The sequence below is a fragment of the Dermacentor silvarum genome, chromosome 1, assembly GCF_013339745.2.
Source record: "Dermacentor silvarum isolate Dsil-2018 chromosome 1, BIME_Dsil_1.4, whole genome shotgun sequence".
In the NCBI taxonomy this organism is placed as follows: Eukaryota; Metazoa; Arthropoda; class Arachnida; order Ixodida; family Ixodidae; genus Dermacentor; species Dermacentor silvarum.
The window spans coordinates 53289659-53303995 of NC_051154.1; positions in this window are offsets into that span (position 1 = coordinate 53289659).

A 14337-nucleotide genomic window follows, 5' to 3' on the forward strand; every position below is an offset into this window, starting at 1 on the left:
TCGATAAAGTGACTGCGCGTTCAAGACTTGTACTCTGCGCATGCGCCGCTGCCTTCTCCTCTGAGCCTTGCAAGAACCCTAAGCTTAGCGCGCTGCCACTGTGCTGTCTATAGTGATGTCTTGTGAGCATTAGCAGGAGGCACCTTCGCGTTTGAGCAGGTGGTGAATCCGAGATAGGAGAACCAAGCGAAGCGCCATTGTGTCCGTTGTGGTTTTCATGCTCACAACTTTGGAAATGTAGAGGACTTTAAAAAGCTCGCTGGTTTTTCAACGAGGTAGTACCATCGTGTCCAGACCCTTTGGATGCGCCTCACTCGTCTCACTTGTGAAATTAAGCGAGTGCCTGCCCATGCAGACAAGTTGACAACTGACGTCTGCGACCTGATCGGTCCAAACAAGTGAGTGAAGTCTTCCATTATTAACGCATACCCCTTCGAATACTCGACGTCTTTAGTAGAGGTTCACTGTCGCAGTAAGCGTCATCAGCACGAAAGCAATGTGAAGTGCATCGTCATGATACTTTGACTTGCGTTAACTATAATACTATACGCGCGCGATCGTACATGGTTCTTTATGGCAGCCTTGTGCATCTGGCGGCATCAAAGTCGGCTACCACGTCAGCAGGAGCGCAAGTGCCCGCGCTTAAGCCACCCAGATTGACCAAAAGTGGTCGGCGCTGACTAATTCGGAAAATTGTTCGATCTCGTTCTAATGGAGGGGTGCGTCTTTATGAACATTGCGTGGCGGTAAGTTTTAATAAAAGGAAAAAGTGGGAGCTATCACATAGTTCTGAGCCGTTCTGTACCAGGACGGCAGTCTTACAGAGAGAGTGCTCCTACAATAAGGCATGTACGAGGTATTCAGTTGGCAAAACTTATCATGCGCTAATATGAGCCGAGGAGGCAGTGAGGGAACCTTCAGGAACAAGTGAAAAGTGAACGTGCGTGGCTTTGATTGTGTAAGGCAATTACTGTGTAAGACAACTACTGTGTTTATGTAAGGATCGTGTAGGCGCGGAATGCTTGATCACGTAGAGAATCGGCCTTTGAGCATTATTCGTTCTCGCAAAATTGGTTCCCAGTGGCAGGTCTATTATTCCAGTTTAAGAAATTGAGAGAATAGCCTTTAAAAATAGCAACAGTTTGCTCAAGTGGCAATAGATTGACAAAATGGCTTTGTATGTAGTTTGAATAATGTATTCCAAAATGTATGGTCATGCTGCACAACGTATTCACGAACATGCTAACAGCCACACAACTTATTTCTATTTTCACAACAGCCGTGATCTGCACCTTTGTGGTAGTTCTTTAACATGTGACACTTTGTTCAGTGTCCTCATGCCGCTCCCGCGCCCGAAAAGTCATTCCTGTGTCAAATTATGAGCCCGAGCTCCATCGCAGTGAAGCCAGCACACATTGCCATGACGAAAGGTAAAACGCGCATGCGAGCGCCAGCAACGAAAGTGGGTAGACACTCAGGCGTAAGAAAAAGCAAGCTGCATATTCGCTTGGCGCATTGCTCATCGAAACAATTAGTTTTCGCGGCTCTTGGCAAAAGAAACACGCCAACTGCGGTTTAATGTACCGCGGTGTCACGGCGCCTGTAAACAAAGTAACTGCACCGTCTGCACGCCTGTGAGAGATCTAACGGGGCAATCATGGCCCAGTGGCACTTTAAGGGACTAGGAACAGGAGATAGAGCGTGTTATCTTATGCCACCGTCGTGCGGCAGTGCGCTCAAAGAATTAAAATATCATTACGTGTGCATGTAGTTCACAAATATAGCGCCTGCATCTTCTTTTTACATGAAACGTCTTATCTGCTTTATATTTTTGTTTGGTGGCAATAATAATGTAGCTGCAGAGATCACAAGTGTCTGGTTATTCGCGACCAATGATTATACTGTGATATATTTGTTTGTGTTCTGCTTCTTTTTTATTTCAAAAAGAGAAAAGTTGATGGCGCAGTAACTATGACATCGCAAATTTGACAGCGCAAACAAAAATATCGCAGTATAGGGGGTGCATCATCGCACAGGATGATCAAACCGGACTTGCGCGCCTGTCAATGGTGATAACTGGACGGTGCGCCCTATACCTTCAGGCTTGTTATGCTTCGGCCACGCGCTCCGCTGTTCGCATTTCTTTTCATCGTGATAGTACGTATAGTACGTATAGTACGTGATAGTACATCGTGACAGACAAATGTAGGTTGATCGTCCCATATTCGTTGCCACGTGAGGGTATAAAATTATTCGCATGCTGGTCGGCCCATATTCTGAAGAAATGTATTTCTAATTTCAAGAAGACGCATACCTTTATTGCAGCACGCACTAAATGATATTATGGGTAGCCGAAAATTTTTACAGCTCATTGCCACAGGCGGCGCCGTCATTCAGACTTGGCAAATCCTGTTTTTTTTTTTTTTTTTTTTTTTGAAAATTGGGGTTTTTTACCGCGGGATAATTATTCATGCTTCCAGAAATGGTCAAGATTTTTTTGCCTTTTTAAAAATTGAACAGGGTTCCTACGCGCTTGACCAACTCTGAATATGAATATTATACCAAACTTTGTATGTGTATGCGAGCGTCTATTCAGAATGTTATTCATTGCCCTTGCAGACTGTTCAAAAGCAATGGAAAAATATCTGATCAGGAAACGGAAAGCCCCCGGTGAAGACTGCGAGGAGAGCCGTCCCTCATCCAGCATTTCCAGTTCAGTCGCTGAAGCTCCACCGCGCGCTGATGACATAGCACACCAAGCTCTGTGTGCACTGCAGAAGCCGGTCCTTCCAAAATTCGATCCATCGGCGAGGTTTCTGATGCACCATCTACAGAAAAACAAGGGCGGCGCTTCCAGCCTACCTGGAAAAGTACCTACAAGTGGTTATCTTACAATGTCCACAGTGACAAGGCGTTTTGCGAGACCTGTTGCACAGCATCAGAGATGAAACTGCCGCTCCCTAACACTTCCCAAGACAAGGATTCTTACCTGACATTTGTGAAAAATGGTTTCTCAAACTGGAAAAAGGCAATTGACAGATTTAAATCCCATGAGAGGTCTAATTTTCATAAGGAGGCATGTAATGCCGTCGTAGCTGCAAAAGGCAGCGCGAATGTCGCATATGCTTGTGCCAAGGGAAAGGCGAAAGAAATGGACGACGCCCGACAGGCTCTCCTAGAAACACTGTCGTCACTACTGTACCTGTCGACCCAAGGCTTAGCAATATGTGGCCACGAAGACACAGAGAGTAATTTGAGGCAGCTGCTGGAACTCCGGGCTAATGATATTCCTTCATTGCGATCATGGATTTTAAGAACAAAATACAAATGGATTTCTCACCAGATTTTAAACGAGATGGTGGAACTCATGGCACATGACATCCTTCGTTCACTCACAGACGAAGTTCGTGCGGCAGAGCACTACGCTGTCGTTATGGACGAGACAGCAGACATTTCTGTCAAAGAACAACTTTCAGTTTGTTTTCGGGTGGTCAAAGAAAGCCTGGAAGTAGAGGAGCTGTTCTGTGGAGTGCTATGATGGTGCGGCAAACATGAGAGGAAAGCACCGAGGAGTACAAGCTCTCATGCAAGAACAGGAACCTCGCGCTTTATGTACACTGTCTAGCGAACATCCTGAATTTAGTTTTGCATGATGTCGGCCAGAAAGTAGACATGTGCCGTGATTTTCTTTACGCCGTCACTGAACTGATAAACTTCGTGACCTGCTCTCCAAAGCGCGTTGCTTCTTTTCAACAGATTCAGGTAGAAGAGGATGTGAACTTGCGAAAATTCTGCCCGACGAGGTGGACGCTAAAGGCTTCATCACTGCGATCAGTTCTTTCAAATTATAGCAGTCTCATAACGTTTTTCTTTGAAACAGCATCCGAAGAGTGAACTGAGGCCGGTGTGGAAGCCAGCGAATTTTTAAGGATGCTGTTCAAGTTTGAATCGTTTTTCATGTTGACGCTTCTGACAAAAGTGTTTTCACGAATGGAAGCACTGAATACCGCCTTACAAAAAAGAACGCTCAGGTTTGACCAAGCGGAGAAAATGGTGAAATCCGTCACTGCAAGCGTCGCTGAACTGAGGCAGTTTTCCCTTGGTTTGGGAGGAGTTGTTGGCAGAGGCAGGAAAAGTAGGAGTTGAGGACCCGTGTGTTCCAGCTGCTAGGCGAAAGAAAACTCCACACCGCTATCAAGAAGGTTCCTCGATCAGCTCACGTGTTCACATCAGCGGAGGACATGTACCGCCAGAGGTACTACGAAGTACTTGACACTGTACTGTCCTCGTTAAGCGACAGATATCCACCTGAGATGTGGCAGCATATGTCACACATTCAGCAGTTTGCCACAGGAAAGCAAGACGAAGCATACATAACAAAGTTCTACGGTGACGACCTTGAACGAGGACGGCTGATTTTGCACAGAGACATGCTCATTGACATCGTAAGCCAACAAAAGTCGGCACCATTGCACACATTCGAGGACGTTGTGCAGATGTTTTCGGGGGAGAAGGACGAACACCTGCGAAACCTTTTTCCGGAAATGGCCAAGCTAACAAAAATTGCGTTGACCATACCGGTCTCGTCAAGCACATCCGAGAGGTCCTTTTCTTGTCTTCGGCAACTGAAAACGTACCTGCGGTCGACGACTGGACAAGCCTGTTTTAACCATCTGGCCCATTTTGCACACTCACAAAGAACTCTCCCGCAAAATCAATTTAAATAAAATTGCCGATGACTTCATTGCTAGAACAAGTGCCTAAAAGAACACATTTTCCCTAAAGGTGAAACCATCCCATCAGACAACGAAATGATGTCTTTAATAGGAAAGAAAAGGTTGCCAACTCACAAGTTAAAGCTAACCATTTGTCTAAGAAAACAAAGCAAAAAGTTATTTCCAGGAACGAAAACGGGGTGCATGACAGGGCAAGTAGGGTGAGGCCTTTTGGGTACGCAAAGACGCTTCGTTGCGCTATTTCTAAAGCTTCCCAGTCTATGCTGTGCTTTTTCCTTATTAATATTTATTTGTCATATGCTGCATTAGCTGCTCAAAAACGCATTCCACGCTTTTACTACTTCCTCTTGTGCCCTTTCCCACTGTTGAGATATCGTTGTGTCTTATTTATTTATTAATATGACTGTGTATTTCTGCGCCTGATAATTTATTACTCTATAATCATTTATTCCGCCGCCGGGAAATAAATGAAACCAGTGGCATAAGGCATGCTTTGACAAGTAAATAAAGTATTGTGTCATGGAGTCACGTTGTTTTATGCTAATAATTGTAGTCATAAGTTTTGTACAGAAATTGTTATATATTGTGTATGTTTTATATATGTTATGTCTTATCTTTTCAACTGACCTTTAGTCAGGAAAATATTTCTTGACTGCGTCTTTGTATATTAAAACTTTCACAAATCGTTACTTGGCTGTTTTCATTTATGTGTAGTTGTGCGACTTATAGGCACAAAACACACATATCTCCCTAACGTGAATAACTTAATCGGCTTTTCGCATGGCTCATCCGAGAGACGCGAGTCTCTTTGTGATACGAGGGGACTCAGGTTATGAAATCGAACTATATATATATATATATATATATATATATGACCGCTTAGGCAAGCTGGTCGGGCCCCAGCCCCCCCCGGGAAAATGAAAACTTTCCGTCTATGCTACGATAGATAAAATTATAGCCTGATCACTGGTGTTCTGAATTCATATATATAGCTTTAATAATTGCTTCGATAATTTGTGAAAATATTTGTGAAATTTCAAAGAAGCACCTCAAGGAACATGAATAAAAGTAATAATTAGCAATGTTATGTTTTAGTACAAGTACTGAGTAAAAACAAGATATGCATCTCGTTCTTAGTTCCGAAATTTTGTAAGTCTGATCACGCAAAAAAATTTATTTATAGAGACTTGGTGTCAATACTACCCACAGTGATGCCCATACTATATGGGAAAGTAGTAGCTTGTCAGGTGAAGGAGTATGAAGACTCCTCATGCTTGATTATTTGCGTTTGATCAGCTTTTTTTGACAAGCAAGCTGGTCTAGTGTGTGTCCAAGTGGTGCTGGAGCCTCCAAATGCTAGCTTTGTTCAGTTCTTGTACACAGTGGTAATCCAACTGCGCCATTTGCGTCATTTTGATGCAATTCTACTCGTCTGCGCCTTGCTGCGCACACCGAAGTGCAACTTGTGCCAAAGCGCCACCTTTGCCTTGGGCGCCACGCGGACATCGCAATAGTGTGGCCACCCTCCGCAGACTTCGTGACCAAGCTTCGCACATGGAATCCTCGATCGGACACGCAGATAAGCCTTTCTGCACTCGATCTTTTGGAATTCGCGACCAAGCACATCGAGTGTCAACTCCTCGAGTCTGCGGCTAGCATAGGTCGGCAGTGTGGGAGAATACTCACTCACCATAATTTTTTCCAGGCTCCGCAATCACTCACGTTCACGCTCACCTCCACTCACACTCACTGGCGCTCACTCTCACTCACCTCCACTCACACTTACTGACACTCACTCGCACTCACTTCCACTCACAATTACTGGCGCTCACTCGCACTCACCTCCACTCACACTCACTGACACGCACTCCCACTCACACTCACTGGCGCTCACTCGCACTCACTGACACTCACTCGCACTCACTTTCACTCACACTCACTGGCGCTCACTCGCACTCGCTGGCGCTCACTCATCCTCGCACTCACTCACACTCACAGGCGCGCACTCGCACTCACCTGCACCAACACTTACTGGCACTCCCTCGCACTCACCTCCACGCACTCGCACTCACGCATGGCAGATGGCCTTTGCTTCGAGTTGTCGACAAATTTGACTTCGCCCTGCCATCTGCTAGCCGCCTGGTTAGCTCAGATGGTAGAGCGGCTGCCCCGGAAAGACGGTGGTCCCGGGTTCGAGTCCCGGACCAGGATGAATTTTTCTTCAACTGCGAGGCTTTCTTTCGAGGAACCCGGTTGGGTTTTATTTGTAGCAATTGCTACATTTGGGTGGATGTCTCAGTTTCCCTTTAACGTTTGTTTAATGCATTCACTGTCCCCTAAGCGCTGCCGAGACAGACGCTGCCACTAAAAGGGGTCGTTATTGGGGTCAGGTGCATGCCTGTAGCTTGGTCAAGTTCGGATTATCTGGCGAATGCCAATTTTAGCATCAAAATAACAAATGTTTAGGGCCATAGAAGTGCATGGGTGCTGGCCAAGATCTTTGGTCAGGATCGAATTAACCGGAGTTGGATTAACGGAAGTCTACTGTATACACTTTTCTGTTCAACAAGGAGTTGCCATTTTAATATGTAGTTTTCTTCTATCAATGTGGTAATGGTGCTAAATTTAGCATTTGTTCAAGTTAAAGGACAAGTTACAAAGCAGGGGCACGCTTTGAGACTTGAAACATTTGAACATATAAAGGTAGGACACATTAACAGCTGCTGAATTAACCTAAGTTGGCTGTATTATGTGCATAGCACGTGGTTGCTTTTTGGGAATGTGGTCATTCTGTAAAATAAAACTGCATTTGTTTCAAATAAATTGCTGAATTTACTGCTTGTGTGTTTTCCTGTGCTCTCTGTTCTGATTGTGTGCTTGAAAGCGCAGTGAGTGGCTGCAGACAAATGCACAAGGCTTCGCTTCATCATGCCAGGAAGCATTGTGGCTTGATAAAGGAGCCTTAACCCCTTCCATGCACACACACTTTCTTGTGCATAAGCAAATTAAAAGAAAAACACCTACCTTTTCTCACGGATTTTAAAACCTGCCAGTATTAAAAACAGAGTAAAGCCGCACAGAGAGAGAGAATAAACATTTATTCACAAAGGAAAGGTAATTCTTCGTCGTTGGGTGGGGCCCTCAGTCCCGGGCTCCATTGCCTTGCACGACCCTGCGAGCCCGCTGGACCAGGTGTTGCTGTTCCTGCCGGCCTAAGCTGAGCAGTGCAGACTCCCAAGAGGGAGTCTGCTGGTGCTGCACTGCTGGTGGGGTTGGGGATAGGAGGAACGCCCCGTGGACTAGAGCATTCCCACGTGGAATGATAGACTGTTGGTTCGGATCCACAGTAGGGGCAGTAGGAAGGGTATAGAGTGGGATGAAAGAGATGCAGCATATAGAGGCAAGGGAATGAATGAGTCTGCAGTTGCCACCAAGCGACGGCATCTGCTCTGTTAAGTGAAGGATGGGGAGGAGGATACGTATAACGTCTCTGTCGGTAGTACTCCAGCATTGCGTTGTAGTTTAGTGGTTCTGTCGGTGCGTCGTCATGGCCTGAACTCGGGCACGTCGACGGCCAGCATGGCGGTGGGGATTCATGTTGCGTGGAATCGGAGCCACATTAATGAGAGCGTGAATATTAGGAGCGAGTTTATGTTGCGGTACTTGTGTGGGTTTTTCAGGAGTGGGGTAGCCAAGACGAGAGAGGATGGCGCAACCCTGACGGGTTTGCCTAAGACGCTGGAGCTGACTGTTGTGCTGGGCCTCGAGCAGTTCGGTTATGGTGTTGTGGACACCAAGCTGAAGAAGGCGTCGTGTAGAAGCGTGTGGAGGCAAGCCGAGAGCCGCCTTCACCACCGTCCGTAGAAGGACGTCCATCTTTTCAGTTTGAGCAAGCGTGAGATTATGATAGGGAAGGTGATAGGTGAGCTGACTAACTATGAGAGCTTGTACTATGCGGAGGACATCCTTCTCGCGAAGGCCTCTCCTGCGATTGGTGATGCGATGGATCATGTGTGTAATTTGTGTTATCTGCTGAGTCAGAAGGTGCGTAGTGTGTGAGGCCTTGCCATCAGCCTGAATGTGGAGGCCTAAAATGCGGAGTCGAGGTACCTGAGGGATAGGACGGCCATCAAGGAACAGTGAAATATCAGAAGAATCGTCGGTTCTGCGGCGCCGCTTGTGTACCACTAACAACTCTGACTTTTCGACTGAGCACGTAAGGCTCCCGGTGGCAGCATAGTCTTGTACAACAAATGCAGCTTCCTGGAGAGCATCCTGAATGGTTCCGTCTGATCCTTTGGTTGCCCAGATTGTAATGTCATCTGCGTAAATGGCATGCTGGATGTTGGGGATCTTGTGTAATAATGGGGGAAGTTTAGCCATAGCCACATTAAACAGGGTGGGAGAGAGGACCGAGCCCTGTGGCGTTCCTCTGCCTGCAAGACTTATAACGTCCGACCGGAGGTCTCCAATCCCAATAGTGGCCGTGCAGTCAGAAAGAAAGGCCCTGACGTAATTGTAGATACGTGCGCCGCACTGGGAGGAAGCGAGATTGTCGAGAATTAAGTCGTGGGAGACGTTGTCAAAAGCCCCCTTGAGATCCAGGGCCAGGATTGCCCTTACCTGATATGAAGTGGGGCTATCCAACACGTCCTCCTTAAGTTGTATCAGAATGTCTTGTGTAGAAATACCGGGACGGTAGCTGAAGAGTGTATCCGGAAAAAAGTGAGTGTCTTCGAGAAATGGCTGGAGTCAGGAGAGTACAACGTGTTCGAAGAGTTTAGCTACACATGAAGTCAAAGATATAGGTCGGAGATTCTGGAGGGATAGTGGCTTGCCAGGCTTAGGAATAAATATGATCTCCGCGTGTCGCCAGTCCTGTGGTAGCGTGCCATTATTCCAGTGTTCGTTGTAAAACGCAGTTAAATGCTGGATGGCCTGGTCATCTAAATTACGTAGAAGTGTGTATGTAATCCCATCAGCCCCGGGTGTTGTATTACGCTTAATGTTCTGCAAGGCCGCCCTAACCTCTGCTTCTGTTATGTTGACATCTAGGGGTGTATTGTGTACTTGTGGATAATCACGGTAGGCGGGACAGGCGCCCGTGGTTATGTAGCGTTGCTGTAAGGTGCGCAGTAGGGTGGTATCGTCGAGCCCTGATTTGTGGAGGATGGTGCAGATTGTGTTAGCAGTGTGTGTTTTTGTTTGCGTGGGATTTAACAATGCGTGGAGTATACGCCACGTTCGAGGTGTGCTTAGTGTGCCGTTCAGGCGATCGCAGAAGTTATGCCAATTGTTACTAGTGAGGGTGTTCGCGTAGTCATTTGCCTCCGCGGCTAGGTTGGCGATGCGGAGACGAAGTTTTCGGTTATGCTTCTGCCACCACCACTGCCGTGTCAAGCCCCTGTGGGCGTCCCAGAGGTGGAGCAGATGCCGATCCACATCCGGCGTCTCCGTCGTCGCAGTGATGCATTTCGTTGCTGTTTTCAAATCGGACTGGAGCTGCTTCATCCAAGCCTCAAGGAAGGGAGAGTCTTGAGGGGTAGTGAATGTTCGGTTACGCCTAAATGCATCCCAATTTGTTATCTTTATGATACGTTCTGGGGCGTGCGTGGCTGCTACCTGAAGCTCTGTAGCTAATATATGATGATCGCTGCCCAGATTCACCATGAGGTTGCACCAAGAGTGGTGACTAACCCCTCTGACTAACGTAAGATCGGGGCATGTGTCCCTGCTGACGCTATTACCTAATCGAGTGGGTTGATCAGGTTCCGTCAGCAGGGTCATGCGATGAACTGCGAGAGCTTTAGCAAGTCGGCGGCCTTTGGGTGTTTCCGTGGCATATCCCCAGGCCGTATGGGGGGCATTGAAGTCGCCTACAATCAATATAGTATGTTTACCCTGTTTGCATAGTTGTGCGAATAGATGACCAAAGTCGTCCTGCCTTGCGTTCGGTGCACTGTAGATGTTAAGCATGTACAGGCTGCTATTGGAGCGAGAGCACGGGACCAATTCGAGAAGTACATGCGAGATGGAGGAGCTTGGGAGGGTGTGTTCGATGACGGTGATATGTTTAGAAACTAATGTAGCTGTACGATGCGGTGTATTGTTTGTTACGTCCGTGTATGTATGGTAGCCGGGAAGTGTAGGTGTACATTGCACTTCTTGTAACGCTATTACATCAGGAGAATTCGGCTGTGTAGCAATAAATTGCGTTAGAGCTCCACGTTTCCTACGGTAGCCCCTGCAATTCCACTGCCATACGTGTAGGAGTTCGGGGGATGCACGCGTTGACTTATGGTTTCTGGCCATGATCATCCAATACTGGGGCCTCGTTGCTACACGGAGGCACTTCTGACGGCTCTAAATCTTGGTGGAGGGTGGCGGGAAGTGGGATTGCTGTAGCTGTGGTTGGTGGGGCGGTTTTTTGAGACGGTGACAGCAAACGGGATGGGCGGGTGTAAGGATGTGTTCGTTGTGTGTCGCGTACGTGTGGGAGACAACGCACGTTTGGGTGCAGGAGGAGCAATAGGGAGTTGGCCAAGGACAGCCGCTATCTGTTGTTTAACGTCTGTTACTATCTGCTGGACGGCAGGTTGCAGGGCCTGTTGGATTAGCTGTTGGAGCGGAGCTGTTAGTTCGGCCATAATGCCATCCTTCATTTTCTGCATTTCTACCTGCATCATAGCGGCGAATTCTTTCCTTAGTGAAATTGCCATTTCGTTTAACGCCTCTCGTGTGCAGTAGTCTGTGCGGACCGTAGGTGGTGGGTTGTGAAGGCGATGCTGTGTGTCGACTGACATGGGTTGCGGAGTGGGTTGTTGCGTTGATGTTTGCGTGAGAGTGTGGGAAAGGAGTGGAGAAGGAGGTAGAGGGGGGAACTGCTCTGCCCAGCTTACCGTTTGAAAGCCACACAAATGCAATTTACTGAAAGTATTATTGCTAAAGCCTCTTGTGTGTGCAAAGTATGTACTTGCAGTGCTGGCTATGCCTTGGAAGAGCCCTGCAACAGCTTTCACCACACTGCTTGCTACAGCATTGCTGTATTTTTCAACCTGAGAGCAAAACTACAGTTCATCTCTAGAACTTCAGTAGCACAATTGACAGCTATTGCTGCATGTTTGATGCACTCCTGGCGAAGAACTTTTTGTCCTGTAGGCAAAACAGATGGCCGCCTCATGCGACATTTTAGGAACAGCACAGCATACCTTGAAAGTCCCTTGTTCACCAGCAGGTTTTACCAGCGAGAGTGGAGAGGGGCACAATAATTGGACTTTGCATGGTGCAGAAAAATACCTTGAAAAGCTGCTAATTCTGGCACCCATTTACAATGCCATGCTTGTAGACCTCAACATGGAGCAACCCCATTTTACTTTATTATTTAGAATACTGTAAGCCCATACGGGCTGTTGCAGGGTGGGATGTGCATGTACAATAGAGTAAAATCTGTCATCGATAAAAATAAACATCACAAGAAAAAAAAAAAACTATTACAACTTAGAAAAAATAAAACTTCAAATTCCCTTAGAAAAAAGTCAAGCCATCAACACCATTGAAAACTTCAGGAACAAGGTTATTTCGAAATACATAGCTATAGTGTGAACAAGAAATGAATATTTGTACACATCAACTTGTGAGTTATAGGGTAAAAAAACATTCTTCCAGCTGGGAGCAGGTGAGTTAAGTTAAATTTACCATTCAACTGATAACGGAACTTTAGGCAGGCTATTTTTCTCCAGACATTTACCGCTTGCAGTCCTGCCGTTGTTAGCAGGGCTGTTGCAGATTGCATTCGTCGATAGAAGAGTAAATAAATCTTGCTGCCAATTTCTGAACACGTTCAAGTTTATTGATTTGGTATTGCTGATGAGAATCACAAATTACACTGGCATAGTCTAAGCCTGGGCATAAGTGATGCTTTTACTAAAATTTACTTCTGAATTATTCTACCAACGTGGTGTGGCTATCTATGATCGCCGTATAAAACTGAGGCAAACATTTCATGTCTAAAAAGTATAAAAAAGTACTAAAGCTGGCATAACTGTAATGAGTGACCTGCATTCATCTGAAATGAGTAATATTGCAAGAATGGGCCAAGCTCATTTAAACATTGCAGAGTTTAAGTAGTCCTGGCACAATCTTTTTCTTATGCGTGTGTAGCTGTAAGTTAGTTAATTACACTATGAAACTTTATATTGCTTCTGTGCGCAAGAAATATATTATCCTTAATGCGAACATTTAAAAATGCCAAAGGCAGTGTGGCTCCATGATTTCGCGACATCATGGCATGGTAGATCACAAGCAAATGATGCATGCTCCAGTTTGCGAGTAAGCCATGCCGTTATTGTGCTATTGAATGCCGAGCATGTCAAGGCCTCTCTGCACCATAACATTGGCCTTTCTTTCTTGGTGCACATTTGATGTGTGATGGGAGGAGCCACTTGGAAGGTGAGGGTGATGCTCCATGTTCCCTGAGAAGTGTCAGTAGAAAAGTTTGTAGAGCAGACTCATTTTGTGCTGAATGCAAAGAAATGTCTGAGAAGCATTGTGCTGCTGAGGTCGCGTGTTCGATCCTGGCCGTGGCGACCTCAGCAGCACAATTCTCATTCGGATGGGGGCGGAATACAATTAAGAACGCATGTGTGGATTGGGTGCACTATAAAATACCTCAGGCTATCAAAATTAAGCCAGATTCCGCAAGCACGGTTGTGACTTGTAGAACACCAGAATTAAGTTAATTTTAGTTAAAATGTTTGAGAAGGTTGCTCTCGAGTCAGGTATGCTACCGTTGTGCCACCGAGTCATGACAGCACAGTTATTACATGAGACACATCTGGATCTTGACTTGAACTCATGGCAGTGCTGCAGAGCAAATACCACTCTCATACCTCTGACAGGCATCAGTTACAATACTGGGGTGGAAGGAAAACCTTTCAAGTACTCCTTCAGAAGTCCAAGCATGTGACCTGTAAGTAGTTAAGCATGACTAGGGGAAAATATAATCAATTTCACAACATCCAAAAAGTGGCACACCGCTTTGATTTGCAGCTGACAACTATTTTTGCTAAAAGCCTCGGCGTGTAAATACAACCCAAGGTAGCTTAAATCTAGGTCACATGAAATTGAAGAATATAGCGGCTAATGTAACACTGAAATTTGCTATCTCGTGGCATGAGTGAAAACTTAATTTGAAAAGGTTTTCTCGAAAACAATGCTTTCATGGACGTAACGCTGCTGCTGCCCATCGCGAGTCGTAAGCGAAAAAAAAAAGGCCAACTGAAAAAAAAACAATAAGCTGCACGATCAACAGACACTTCGTCGATATTTGAAGCAGATCGTTATTGGATATGAAGAAATGTGCAGTGGATAACAGCGAAACATATGGTAACCGAGTGATTGACGGTAGTAAGGGTCACAGCCTAAGTTTTTCACTATTTACATCACTAATGTAGCATGTATTTGTGCAATTAAATCACCTGCTATGCGCAGCAACCGCACTCGATTGAAGCCGCGCCAACGCAGCGATGCGCCATTTGCTATTTCAGGATCACGAAAAACAATGTATTCACCGAAGTACAGCGGCGGTTGACCTGTCGGCAAG